This window comes from Dipodomys merriami, unplaced genomic scaffold (genome assembly GCF_024711535.1).
Source record: "Dipodomys merriami isolate MVZ:Mamm:240054 unplaced genomic scaffold, mDipMer1.0.p SCAF_59, whole genome shotgun sequence".
Taxonomy (NCBI): Eukaryota; Metazoa; Chordata; class Mammalia; order Rodentia; family Heteromyidae; genus Dipodomys; species Dipodomys merriami.
This window is the reverse complement of record NW_027206168.1, coordinates 1,796,865-1,808,952: the sequence shown is the minus strand read 5'-3', so window position 1 is coordinate 1,808,952 and position 12,088 is coordinate 1,796,865. Positions and strand designations below refer to the sequence as shown.

The 12,088-nt window shown below is 48.3% G+C and overlaps 1 protein-coding gene across 2 annotated transcripts in view; it reads right to left on the bottom strand.

The window, feature by feature from the left end:
- The window catches only part of Pik3r5 (phosphoinositide-3-kinase regulatory subunit 5), a 67,585-nt gene extending 55,713 nt beyond the window's left edge, over positions 1–11,872 (bottom strand). For both annotated transcript variants that reach the window (XM_070001410.1, XM_070001411.1), the window contains exon 1: positions 11,775–11,872. The gene's annotated coding sequence lies outside the window, so the exon portion shown is untranslated. The remainder of the gene's footprint in view (positions 1–11,774) is intronic.
- Positions 11,873–12,088: the final 216 nt, after the last annotated feature.

Below are 12,088 nucleotides of genomic sequence, written 5' to 3'. Positions count from 1 at the left end.
GGCTCTTGAACTTTTCTACCTTGGCTGGCCTTGAACCATGATCCTCTTGATCTCTGCCTCTTCCTCCTAGTAGTTTAGGATTACAGGGGTAAACTCCTAGATCCCAGCTTAGACTTGGATATTTAAAGGGCAGCCATGCTTTGGCATACACAGTCTTGGCCAGCTGGTATTGAAGTAGAACACAGTGAGAAAGTTACTGTTTTAGTAAACGAACTGGAGATGATGTTTTACTGGTCAATAAGAGGATACCATGGGCCTGATGTGCATTATGAAACATTTCTTTCCTAAAGAAGGCCAAATATTCAGTGAAGGTCACAAAAACCTTCTCTGAGAGAACTTAGGAGAACTGTAGCCATTGAGAAATAATCCCCTGTCTTTGGAAATACTGAATGAATGGCAACCAGAAGGCAGATGAGAGTCTCTAAGATGGAGGACTGAGCTCTGGACCCAAGGTGGAATGGTGGTCATTCTTCACTTGATGCCTACAGTCCTGAGTCAAGCCCTTAAACAGTACCTGCATGCACACTAGGCAGAGAGTGGATTTGAACCTAGTTCTACAATCTCAAAGGAGAACACTGGCCAGGCTACATGGTACCCTGGGTTAAGAAGTGCCGGGCTGAAAGGAATGAGAAGTTGGGGTCCTCTCCTTCCATAGTCAGTGTGTCAGTGCCAATACACAGTCTTTCTTTTAATTAGTATCTTTAAGTAGTTGTACAGAGGAGTTTCAATTCAGCATGCCAGTTGATGGGCACACCGCATCTTAATCACCATCCCCCCTTTCATCACCATCCCCCCAACCTTTCCCAGCCCCACCCATCCCTTCAGTTGTCCCAGGTCCATTTTTGCATATGTGCATTGAATATTATAACTGCATTCTCCCACTATTCCCTTCTCCGTTCTACAACAACCTCTTGACTCCAACTCCAAGTATCTCACATGCCTTGGGTCTGAGTTCCTGAGCCTTACGAGTTCACAAATGCATTTTCTTTTGAGATAGGGTTTTTGCTAGGTGGCCCAGGTCAGGCTCAAACTTACCATGTATTGTGGGCTGTCCTTGAACTCATTATTCTCTTGGCTCAGCCTCTCCCCAGTGCTGGGATTACAGGCATGACTCTCAGTGATCACATAGATGACTTTTATTTCCAAGTGCTTTAAAAGGCATGCTCTTACCACTGATTTTATCTGCCTTTACATTTCATAGCCAACAGTCTCACACAAACCAATATTTTTGCATCACAACCTTCAGGACAAAAAAGGGAAGATAGAGAATATTCCTGCTCCCAGGGTCAGGGACTAAAAGAGGCTCTAAACACATGCTTTTGTTCTTGAAGGTATCATAGCTAAGGCTGACAGGTGACCCTCCCCGGGGCGGGGGGTGGGGTGGGGGTGGCCAAGCCCTTTGAGGAGGCAGGAAGGCCAATGGCCTGTGTGCACAGAGTAGGGTGCTGCTTGCCATTGTGAGTAATCTCCAACTAGGAATAGAACGGCTCTGTCTCCTGGGAAGTTCATCTACAGCTCACTCACCTCTGCCCTAGAAAGTCCTCCTTCCTCTTCAGAACCCTTGGAATGAAGGAAAGAAAGAAGGAAGGGAGAAGGGATAGAGGCAGAGAGAGAAAGAAAGGAAAGGGAAGTCAAAGGGGAGGAAAGGAAGGAAGGAGGAGGAAAAGATGGGGAAGGGAAGCAGAAGAAAAGAAAGTAAGGAAATGAAAGTAAGGGAAAGAGAAAGGGAAAGGGAGGAAAGGGAAGAGAAGCTGGGTGTTGGTGGCTCATGCCTGTAATTGTAGTGACTCAGGAGGATGAGATCTGAAGATCACATTTCGAAGACAGCCCTGGCAGGAAACTCTGTGAGACCCTTATCTCCAATTAACTACCAGAGAACTGGAAGTGACTCTGTGGCTCAAAGTGGCAGAGTGCTAGCCTTGAGCATCAGAAAAGCTTAGGGACAGCACCATCTAGATCCTGAGTTCAAGCCCCATGACTGACCAAAAAAACCAAAACCAAAACAAAAACAAAAAAGGGAGGGAAGAGAAAGGAATGGGAAAAGAAACAGGAAACTTGTTTACTCTGACCTAATCCCTGCCTGTGAGAGAAGACAATTTTGTTTTGTTTGTTTGTTCTAACGTACTCCTTATTAGACTAAGGGCCTATACCTGGGAAAGACACTTTGAGTGTCTCAAACTATAAAGGATGGCATACAAAGTAAGCACAATTATTAGCAATACTTCTTTTGCTCCCAAATTAAACATCTGTATACTGAGTTTCCCTTAACCTCTGGGGGCTAGGTAGGTCAACACCCCATGGATGTTGGAAGAATCCCCTAATCATTTCTTTTCCCCAGTCCCTCTGAGAACACTGCTCCTAATTGCCGCACAGCCTGTCTGCTGGTGGGTGGGTGGGGGAACAGGAAACCCTCTGGGCCTGGTGAGCATCATGGCACAGTGATACTTCCCCAGGCCAGCTGCGGGCAGAGAGGGAGTGGCCTGTTGGGGTGTGTGTTTGTAGGAGTGTTGCAGGGCTTCCCCGGCTCTCTGACTCAGAGTACTTACGGCTCTTCTCATTGCTGACTGAAGTGGAGAGTAGAATGGAGATTCCGCCCCCCCCACCCCCGCCCAAAGAGGGGTCTTGAGCACTTGGGGTTGGGCAGAGCTCTTGTCTGAAGCAATCTCAGGACACCTGCCTTGTCCTGTCACTAGGAGGCATTGACATGGCTGTCTGAAGCCCCTTCAGATGCCCCCAGAAGACCAGTGAAATGCCTGGGGGCACAGATCCTGAATGAATCCTAAGGGGTCTCAGTGCATGCAGCCCGGCAATCGCCAGCCATGGCAGGCTGAGGGCTAGTTCTCCCCTGTGCTGGCTGCTCTGCTGGGTGGTCACTCATCCAGAAACACTGGGGGACCATAGCTAAGTGGGGGCCCCACACAGCACCGGGGGGGGGGGAGTCAACAATAGCCAAATGCTTGCAGGGACTGACAGTAAGAACATATATCAATTCTGGGGGGGCGGGGAGAAACTGAGTCAGGCAGTGAGCTGGGGCAGATGAGGATTCAGGAAGAATGAGTGGAACATGACCCTGAAGGGAAGACAGAGGCCTCTGCACTCACCCTGGGAACCAGATTACTTCAACAGTTTCTGAACATGGAGCATGAATTTTCTGAAGAAGATTCTGGTAGGGCAAGGGAGAAAGTCAGTGGCAAGAAAGAGAGCTGAACTGGATGGCAAGGAGCCAAAGGGAAGAAGCATGGGGCTGATGTGTGTGTGTGTGTGTGTGTGTGTGTGTGTGTGGTGTGTGTGTGTGTGTGTGTGTGTGTGCAGCACCATCCTGACTGGCTGGAACGTAAATGGGGGGGGGGGCACAGGACAGACACAGCTTTCAGGGCTTGGAGTCTGGGTGCACCAGACAGAAATGGGGAAGTCTGTGGAGGAAGCCTGCCCTGAGGGTACAGTGAGGCTCAGGATGTAGGCATACTCTGAGACAGACATCCAGGTAAGGATCGCAGAGGGGCTAGCTGATAAGAGTTCAGGTAAGGGAGAGCAGCATATCCAGAGCTGTGGAGAAGACGAGCCAGCAGGGGTGAGTGGTGAGGGAAGAGCCAGAAAGGGGGAGTGGTGGCCATACCTCCAAGGTTTGCCTGCACAAAGTCACCTTAGAGGGCTGAAAGGAAGGACTACCACTCTGGGGTCTGAAGAGAACCTCCTCTCTGGTGGAGAATACCAGGAGGAAGGGAAGCAAGTCTCTGTTTGAAAGCCATCAGAGCAGCTCCTACCTGGCTTCTTCCAGGGAGCAGGAGTGTGTAAACAACCCCCCCAGGTCAGAATCCATTTGGTCCAGGAGACAACAGACCCAGAAAGATGAGATAATAACAAGGAATCAGGATGAGAGAGCACATCTATTCCCACTTTGCAACCTGAATATCATACCACAGCCTCCCCAAGTTCTCTCCAGTATAGTAAAGGGCATAGGAGAGCTCAGAGCTTCTAGATTTCTCAGAATGAAACTCCCAAGATGTCAGTACAGAAGTGAATGCAAAATGCAAAGGTTTATGAAACACTAGCTCAGAAGCCCCACAAACAAGCCCCACAAACAGGCAGCCCAACTCAACTGGAGGCATAGTGCCTTGGCCACCTGCAATACCCACAGAAGAACTTAGTTTATTTCACTAGGTGTCAGAGATGCCCGGAACAAGAGACCCTAAGAAAAGCTCCATCTTGAATGTCCAGTGGTGGTGGTGGGGGATGGGGGGTTCAGGGTCCCACAAAAAATACTAATGGCTTCCTAACAGCTCCTGCTCCAGAACAGGATGTAGAGCAGGGATATGTCATGTTTGAGGGAACCGCCCAGTTTTGCTATTTATTAATTCAAGGCCACTGGACTTCCTAAATTCAAATTGTTTTCAGAATGATCAATCTTTATGCAACCAGTCAGACACTATCACTATGAGCTGTTTCTACTGTATCTGCCACGGCTTTCCTCTGAATACTTCCTCCAATTGAGAAGTGTTACAATAAAACTCTGTTCTAGATTTCTCTAAGATCTTCCTGTATCAAGCTGAAGTATTTCCTTTCAATGGTCCCATTTCCATCCTGGGGAAGGATCTTTACCTTTCTTTTTCTTTTCTTTTTTCCCTCTCTTCTCCTCTCCTTTTCTCTCTTCTCCTCACCCTTTTTCTTTATTAGTGCTGCTAATGGGAATTGAACTCAGGGCCTGGGTACTGTCCCTTAGTTCTATCACTTAAGGCTAGCACTCTACCACTTGAGCCACACTTCCACTTCCAGCTTGTTAGTGGTTAATTGGCAACAAAAATCTCATGGACTTTTCTGATGGGGCTGATTTTGAACAGCAATCCTTGGATCTCAGCCTCCTGAGTAGCTAGGATTACCAGCATGAGCCATGGCACCCAACTTGATCTTTACCTTTCCAAAGGACATTGCTCTTCAAATATGAAGACAGGCATTGCTTCTCTCCTGTCTCCTCGTCTTGGAGAGCAGTGTCTATGCCTCTAATAATTTCATATTATGTCATTTCTGCCTTGGTCACCTTTCTCTGGCTACAAACTGAGTGGTTGATTAGCATCCTTCGTGAAGGTGACACATAGGATTAAGCTTCAATCCAGGCAAACCTGCCCTGCTGTGTGAAAATGGCCTTCCCACAAGCTGAAGTGCTATTAAGTAAGGACTTGGGGACTCAGTGGCTGACTACTGGGTCAGGGGTCAACAATGGAAATTGGTTTATAGGCATGTACTTAGAAGAATTTAAGGAAGAAACCAAAGGGAGCTGAGGCACTGACAATCCAGGAATCCAGATGAAGCCTGAAACACCAGAGTTGTTCTCCCAAATCTCAAGGGACACTGTTGCCCTGATTCATAAACTGACACAGGGTGTAGGAGAAGATGAATTGCTTCCAAAATCAGTTTGCAAAGCCAGCATATGAAAGACTGCTAATGGCAGCACAGAAAAAAGAAGACCAAGTGAAAACTCACTTAGGAGTTATTATAGTTTGTATCTTAAATGTCTCCCAAAGATGGACAGGTGAAAGGCTTGGACCCCCAACTTGGTATTACTGCAGGATGATGAACATTTAGGAGATGGTGTCTAATGGGAGATCTTTAGGTAATTGGAGTTATTGCCCTATAGGAGATTGTGGGACCTCTTTTCTCACTCTCTGTCTTTTTCTCTTTGTCTCTCTCTCTCTCTGTGTCCTTCTCTCTCAGTCTCTCTGTCTCTGTTTCTCTCTTTTCTTCCTGTTTCTTTTTTTTCTCCTGGCTACCATGAGTTTTGCTCTGTCAAACACTTCTACCACCATGTGTCACCTCACCACAGGGCAAAAGCAACAAGGCCAACCATAGGTCAACTGCAGCCTCCAAAACTAATCCTTTCTTTGTAAGTTGGTTCTCTCAAGTGTCTGTGATAGTAATGGGAAGCTATGATCTGTGTACCAATGAAAGAGTTTCAATGAGCCACCAAATGCAACACTGAACTAAAAGAATACAACATCTTGACAGGAGGTATTTTATTCCTTCCAGGAATGCAAGGAAGGCTCAATGCAAGGAACTTAATGATATGACATGTCTTATAAACCTCAGACAGAAGAATATAAGCATTTCCAAGTAGATGCTTAAAAATGCGTTTGACATCTCACCATCTGACATGCTTGTAGAGTTCCTTATAAATAAGGAATTGAACAAACTTCCATTAGACATTACACTTGACTCCTGACAAATCATGATCAAATCAGAGAAACAGAGTCCCGTCCCAAGCTTCTGGGAGGCTGTATACAGTAGGTGCAGGCCTCTCGGATCCCAGGTGGTTTCTACTCATGCAAATGGACACAGACACATTTTTCTCTGTCTCTTGGTCCTAGCCATAAATCTGGTTCCCTGGTTGGGGGTTAGAGCAGAAGGGCTTCTTGTCAGGAATCTATGAGTAAAGACATTGCTCATGTATCATCATGGAAATGGGTTGAATTCAAAACTTGGTAAAAAAAAATCCAGCCATAGAGGTGGGTAGTTTATGACCAGAAAGCTTCACCTCTAGTACACCACCTTGAATTCTTACCAGTGACTCATAGGGGGTGTCCTCTGCATATTTTTTTACTACTCATCATCCCCCACCCCATCTGCCTCTGACAACAACTGCCTTGAATCTATGTTGCAGGTTATATTTCTTTTAAAAATCAGCATGGAGAAAATTGCACTTTCTAGAATGTGGCTAGAATGAAGCTAGGTTCCTTGTTGGAGTACAAAAGTCTGAGAAGACTCTGGAATTTTATGCAAAACAGAGAGAGAGAAAGAAAGAGAGAGAACACATATGTGTAACCACACATTCAGGCATGTTTACTGCTCTATTACTTCCGTCTGTTTTTCAGAGGGGCCCACAATCTAGAGAGAGTTTGAGACTTCTTGGAGAGCAGGAGGTATAGATATGATCTGACTAATATGAGAGCACAAGGAGAAGATTGGCCGCCACCTTGGCCATGTTGTGGGGAAGTGGTTGTATGAAGATTTGCCTGACAAGAGCCCAAACCACCAAGCCACACAGGAACAAACACTCAGACCAACACCCAGTGCTATGTCTGCAGAGACTTCATGAGTAGGACAGCTCTGGATAGAGATGAAGGGTGTAGGAGTAGACTATGTGACTTCATGCATAATACAAGAGATTAAGAGCTGGGTTTTGCAGCCCTATAAGAACAGTGGCTCACAGCTGGGACAGGAAGAAGGTGTGGCCAGCAATGGGGTGGGGTTTTCCATGGATGGAGACTTCCTTTGCTGGTGATGGAGAGGTGTAAATGCAGAGGATCTTGAGAGCTACTGAAGAGGGAGCCTTCATAATGATATTTAGGACCTGACTGTCCATCAACTAGACTGTACAGCATGGAAAAGGAAAGGACAGGAAACTGAGACCTTGGTTTAGGCCAGTTCCTGGTCAGCCCCGTGTCTATTCCTAGCTATAATGTCTATTTCCCATGGAAGAGGAAGCTCACCTACTCCACACCCCTGCTCCTCCCTGAGTTGCTGAATAGTGCACAAGAGAATGCACCCACAGATCCATTAGCAACTGTTTGCTAATTGTTAGGTACTATTGTGATCTTGAGTGTTTATTTCCTTTATTTCATATCTCTCAAGTCTCAACTGAAATAGAAGCTTTTCATGGAGGCTGTTCTCTAACTCCAAACTGTATTTGGCTCCTGTCCCACCATCTCAGGGTATCCTGTGATTCTCATGGCTATAATGAAACGATGTGTGTGTGTGTGTGTGTGTGTGTGTGTGTGTGTGTGTGTGTGTGTGTGTGTGTGTTCAGTGTCTGAACCATTAGACTGTCTTCCCCAAGAAGGGCAGGAAGGGCTGTCTCTGTGTCCTTGGAGCTTGGCTATTGCCAGCACTGGTTTTCATGCAACAACACTAGAGATGAGGCAGGGGCAGCAGGCAGCATCAAACACCACACTTCCATCACATAGATGAGAAGCCTTTCACGCAGAGAGGCCTATGAATGGAGCCAAGGTCCCATGGCTTGTAGTAGAGGAGTCAGGCAAGAAGCAGGGCCCTTGGCTTCTTGGAAGGCAGAAGCTGGAAGCCACCTTCATTTACCTCTGATACTCTACTCAAGCCCCTTACTCCGCCCCCCGCCATGGAAAAAACCACACTCACTCATTTGCCTAGGTCAACAACAGCAACAAGAAGTCTCTGAAGGACATGAAAATGAAAAGCACACCACTCCCTGGTGACCCCACCCGCCACTGCCTGCACTGTCCTCCATCTGGGCAACTTCCACTGGGGCTATGCACTGATGGACTTCCTGGGAAGACTCAAGGTGTCAGTCTGATGTCACTGGTAGTGCCAGTGAGCAGGCTGCACATATGCCAAGTCTCTGGCCAGTCCCCTGTAGGACTGGAGAGTTGGTGCTGTTGTCCTGTGAGAGACCACATAAGGCCATAGGGGCCAGAGAAAAAGTGCTATGGGGTAGGGGGAGCATCAGGGAAGACTTCAGAAGGTGAAATTGATCTGGATATAGAAGGAGACATTTGTAATTAGCTTCCCAAGAGGAGGCAAGAGGAGGGGGGGGGAGGTTCTGAGCTGGAGGGCAGGAGACCTTGGCACCCATGTTTATGGGCATGAATCTTCACAATAGGGCAGGGGCAGTTCTGCAGGGACTCTAGTGATGAAGCAGCTCACTTAGATTTCCTCTTTTCATAATCACCATTTAGGGAAGAGATTAGAAGCAGGAGGCCCATTGAGGTCAAGCTCTTATACCCAACCTGGAAGCCAATAATGGACTTGGGAGACTCTGAAAGATTTATTTTTGCTCCATGCCATAAAAATCAACTACCTTCCCCCATCTGTTAGTCCTTCTCTTCTCTTGTGCCTTGTTACAACCATGTCTTCCTTATCCAAATGATCAGAAGAAACTAGCCTAGAGGTGACCAGAGACAGCTAACGTCTGTGGATGGCTACAATCCATGCCTGGAAGGACAAGGCATATGCCTGACACCTATGGGAGGCCACTCAAGCTTTGTCATCTCTGGATAAGAGCATCTGCCAGAGGCAGCCCAGCTCTGGCAGTAGCGGTGGCTTCAGCGCTCAGTTTCCTTGTTTGTAAAATAGTGATGAAGGATGTGTATATCTCAAAGTGTGGCTAGTACCGGTGACTCATGCCTATCATCCTAGCTACTCAGGAGGCTGAGCTCTGAGGATTGCAATTTGAAGCCAGCTTCAGCAAAAAGTCTGTGAAATTCTTATCTCCAATTAACCACCCAGAAGCCAGAATTGGGCAATGGCTCAGGTGGTAGTGCCAGCCTTGAGGGAAAAAGCCAAAGGACAGTGCCTAGGCCCTGAGTTCAAGCCCAGTACTGACACAAAAATAAAATCAAAATGGAAAGAAACCAAAACCCCAAAGATTCATTGTAATACATACCATTATTTTGTGTGTCCATTATAATTGTAAGACATCATAGCAAAATACATTCATCTTTAAATTGAGGACATATCTTTATATGTAACAGATGTCTTCTATAGCTGTGTAAGCCCAGGGGAGTCTCTCCTCCCATCTATATGAGAGACTCACTAATCAAGCTAGTAAAGTGCTCTACTACTGAGCTGCATAGGTACAGGGTGTGGCACAGTGGTACAGTGTTTGCCCTCAAATGCAGAGCCTTGGATTTGTTCCCCAACCTTGCATGGGTGGGGGAGGGGGAGAGGAGAAGATCATATACCTCTCTTTTGGCTTGTTGGTGCTCATTCTGTTGCATCATTCTAGAAACTTCCTCCATGCATTGATTTAGAATTTCAGTTTACCAGTTGAAGCAAAAAAAAAAAAAACCAAAACAACAACAACAACAGGAGTTCTATAGGACTAGCCATTTCAATCACTTGGATTGAGATTCTTGGAATGAATGCCATATCAGCCAATTTGACTGCTCAACTGAACTCAAACTGAGGCTTCCAAGCTTTCAGCTACCAAGCACAATTTCGCATCTCAGCCAAGAGCAGGTCTCCAAGCAGTGCATTTCTGATTATAGATGATGGAGCAGCTTCCAGCAGCCAGGGCCCACAGACTCCACCCTCTCTTCTCCTCCTTACACCCCAGCCAGCCTCTTACCTACTTTTTGGTGCTGACACTGGGCCTTAAACCTAGGACATGGGTGTTCTCTCTTAGCTTCTCCCCCTTTAAAGGCTGGCACTCTCATCACTTGAGCCACAGCTCCATTTTCAGCTTTTTGCTGGTTAATATGGACTTTCCTGCCCAGACTGGTTTCAAACCAAGATCTTTCGATCTCAGCCTCCTGAGTAGATAAGACTACAGGCATGAGCTACCAGCACCTCGCTTCTCATACTTGCTGTCCAGCACTACCAGGGAGCTTCCAATCTGATGACTTTCAACAGAAACAAAAGCCAGTGGGTAGGAAAGAGGGAGGGGAAGATAGTCTGCATCCGTAGCAGTCTGGGGAGGGAAGATAATGGATCATTCCTGACCTAAACTGCAGATGAGAGGAGATGGGTCCCTAAAATCCCACATAAATTCATTACACAAAGGCCCTGAGACTTCCTGTCCTCCACCCTGGGCCTGGCTACTTGTCATTCGAAAGGTAGAGGAGGGTGTATATTGCAAAGCAGAAAGAGCTTGACCATCCAAAATTGTCTTCTGCAGGTCCTAAGTGCAAATCTTCAATGCAGAGCCCACACTGAAGAAGCTAGGAGGAACTACATGGCTGCTCTGGGTTTACAAACACCCAGGATGCAGCTGTTTGCATCACACATGTCACCTGTCATCTTCCACACAGACCTGGTTTGTGGAGGAGACTGAGGCTGGTAGAGGTAGAAAGAAGCTGAAGGCCTCACCGCTGTAACTCGGGTCCCTTTTCCACGTCCCTATATGTGGCACCCAAGCAATGACCTTAGTGCCATCACTTTAAGGAGCTTATTCAGTTTTTGAAAAATACACATTCTAGATGTCACTCCTGGAGTGCCATGCTGTTGGGCTGGGACAAGCGTGTGCTTTAACAAATGCTTTAGGAGAACAGCTCAGCTCTGGGAGGGAATCAGCAAGGAGAGAGAGAGAGAGAGAGAGAGAGAGAGAGAGAGAGAGAGAGAGAGAGAGAGAGAGAGAGAGAGTGGCTAAGAAGACCGAGCAGCCCCTGGGAGGGAGGAAGAGGATGGCCATCCAGCAGAATCCTCCAGGCAGACTTGGCCTACTTTTAGCCCTCCTTCACCCTTCACCCACCCCTCCTCTCTGGAGGAGGCTTAACTCTATACCACATCCTGCTGCTTTCATCTCGCCTTCCTTTTCCCTCTGAACAATCTCCTTCCTCCTACTGTCCCTGAACTTCTTGCGTTTTTGTCTTAGATGGGTCAACCCCCGCCCAGGCACAGCGCACGCGCAAACACATGTATACACACGCACCCACACTCAGGGGACGCGCACCAGTGTGCAAACACAGATGCCCTCAGCGCGAAGTGTGTGATCCTCTAGCAGGGAGGGGGGGGGGATCCACGTTCACTAGCAGGGGGCAGCCTGGAAATACTCCTCCTTCCCTCCCCCCCACCAGCCACTTTCAGGACACCCACATCCTGATGGCAAAGGATCGACCCCTCATGTCGATGCTGCCCAGAGGGTTTCGAGATGGACAGGGCCAGGCTCCGGATATCCCAAGGCCCAGGGTCTGGAGGTGGTGCCCAAGGCTAACTAGGTCCTGGGGATGCTCGGTCTGTTTCCAGGACGGCGTGACCCTCCGAGCCCGCTGCTCCCCGGAGGTCCCACCCGGCCACCCAGACACACGCACCTGCAGAACCCGCCGGGCGCCGAGCCCCTCTCCAGCGGCGACGATCTGGACCACGGCTCCACGGCTGGGGCCCGGCAGCTGGTTCCCAGCATCTGCCCGACCGGCCTCCGCGGGCTGGGGGCGTGGCCTGCGGATGGGCGTGGCCGAGAGGGGGCAGGCCCGCCCACGGGGCGGGGCCAACGCTTATTCTAGGGGCGGGGCGGGGACAGACCCCACCAATGAGGCGGGGCTTGCTGGAAGTGGGACGGGACCCGGCGCTGGGCAGGCCTCTTCCCGCCACCTTGCGGCGGCGCAGTCAGGTGCAGCTGGTGCAG